Here is a 2,314-nt window from a genome sequence, read left to right on the forward strand (position 1 = left end):
GGCAGTCACTATGGTCATAGTTTAAGTAATCCATTGTGTCCAGAAGGATCTTACACACATCACATTAGTGAGGTCATATGAAACTGAATTTCTCTCTTAAATTAATATAGCATTCTCTTACCATTTACATCAATGCTTTCCAATGGAACAATAATATAATTGATGGTAAATATAAGTCTCGAGTGTGATTAAGAAAAGCATTTTAAAATGCAGAAGGTAACGAGTATTCTCACCCGTTGATGCTGCACAGTCGTGGCATTCCAAACTCAAAATTTGGCTTCTTTTCTCGTCAACCACAATTGTAGCCTTGTAATTATTTGCCCTTATTTTATGCTCTGGGCATATTTCACATTTAACTGTGCATATGTCACTCTCTCTTTTCAGGCGAACAAAACCGATGGCATTGTTAACGTATTCCTTACGCATCGAGCTATTGAAACGAAAGAATAAACATGCATTCATAAAATGTTTGGGTAAAAAAAGTGAAATGATGAAAATAAAATAGATAAGAGGGCTGTTCAAAAAGTTTTAAATTTGAAAATAAACCAGTCTATACATCAAAATACGTTTCCATACATGATACTTGAGGCCAACAGCAGCTATTTCCGACCAGGGCCGCCCACAGACTTCTTGAAGTCCGGGGTCGAGTTTTGAGTGTGAGATCCCTCTCTCCCGAGGAGAAATACCCCCTAAACTCTGTGGCCCGGGGTAATCCGCCCCCAATCTGGGCGGCCCTGTTTCCATCAGTAAAACTTTACAGTACCAGGGCCGGGCAACCAGGGCGACGTAGCTACCAGTAGCTGTCAATTTTAGTAAGGCGGCGACCGAACGCCCAAAACCCCCGGTCTGGGGGCTACACTACAGCAGTTTGCCCGGGTAAATATTTCGACTTGTGCCGGCCCTGTACACTAGGTACTTTCCAAAGAACCCTCCAATAGTATCAATAAGTGAGTGAACTAATTATTATTTCGACGAAAGCATAAAACAAGATTAAAATGGAATAAACGAAGTGATAGATGGAAAATACACCGAAGAATGGAACATCCCAATACACCGGGATACTTATGGCATTAATGCATAATTAAACTAATCCTCTTCCTTACCGAGTTGCCTTTACGTTGCGAATTTCCGCCGACGTATAGCAATCACTACTCATCAAAAACTCCATCAGGGTCAAGGCGTCAATTTCGGGTATGTTATCCGAACGAGCGGCAACGTAATCATCCATTTCTCTGATACGATGTAAAAAGCTTGTATTTTATCATCCCGACGGTGTATTTCTATAATTTCAAATAATATTGTGGCAAACAACAATAGGAATACTTACCTAAGAATAACTGAACAGGAACAAACGACAACGAGCGACTAAATCCCTCCTCAAAACATTGTTTACATCATGCGTCCATTGTATTTCCCGACTCCCGACGGATGTTTAGGCACCTTTGACGTCACACCTCGCTTCGGCAGAGCTCGGGTGTCTTCGCGCAGTGGTCGGCTCAGGTAAATTTTGCTCGGTTTTTAAAGTCATTTTTTTATATTTTTTTAACGATAAATGAAGAAATATTAGGTATTTTTGCGAGCTAATATATCCGTTTTACCTGTTCAAAATAGTTTATATTGCAATTGTAGACCCATGCAAGTTCCTCATTGCTGCTCTCTATCTATTCTTTGGGCTTTCGTAAACAAACAAGCCACAAGCAGAAACGTTCATACGTGCTCATGCGCGATCGTGGCGTCGGCCGCAATGTGTGATGGGGTGTAGTCGCAGCCGCAGTCGCGGTCGCAGCGGCGGTCGCAGTCGCTAGTGTGATACGGCCTTTACACAACGCGCCAACCAACAGAGGCGGCTGCCCAGCTGACCCCTTCCCCACGTCGGAAGATAATCTTACCACTAACACACGCGCACTGGTCCACCCAAACCCCTTGAACCCCCTTTCAATTCTTTCGGGAGTATCGATTTTGGTTTTGACGCTGTCCGATTTCGCCCCTTGGCCTCCGCTCCTCCTCCATCAGCAGCAATCCCATTAGCCCCTTCCGGTCCAATCTCCAGAGCACAGGCCACATTCGACTACACCGCCTCTGCCGTCCTCCCCCGCCGCCCAATTCAACTCCCCCACCCACCACTCCCCACTACAGCGGCCCCTCCTCATAGCTCCATTAAGCGAGGCACAAAGGGCAATGAGAAGCCAGGTGCAAGGAAAACTCCGGCGAGGCACCCAGTGGCCTCCATCAACCATAGAAGCTGGTCGCTCAAGACAGGTAAATGTGATTCACTGGCGGCGGAGAGTGTGACGCAGTGCTTCTAACACGGCAG

The 2,314-nt window shown here is 45.3% G+C and overlaps 1 long non-coding RNA gene across 1 annotated transcript; it reads right to left on the reverse strand.

Moving 5' to 3' along the window:
* Positions 1 to 239: 239 nt before the first annotated feature.
* Positions 240 to 1,436, reverse strand: LOC124161939. Its single transcript, XR_006865448.1, has 3 exons — positions 1,328 to 1,436; positions 1,104 to 1,232; positions 240 to 430 (listed from the first exon to the last, which is right to left on the reverse strand). It is a non-coding gene; the product is annotated as an uncharacterized LOC124161939 (long non-coding RNA).
* Between the last annotated feature and the right edge of the window lie 878 nt (positions 1,437 to 2,314).

Source organism: Ischnura elegans, chromosome 7 (assembly GCF_921293095.1).
Source record: "Ischnura elegans chromosome 7, ioIscEleg1.1, whole genome shotgun sequence".
NCBI classification, from domain to species: domain Eukaryota; kingdom Metazoa; phylum Arthropoda; class Insecta; order Odonata; family Coenagrionidae; genus Ischnura; species Ischnura elegans.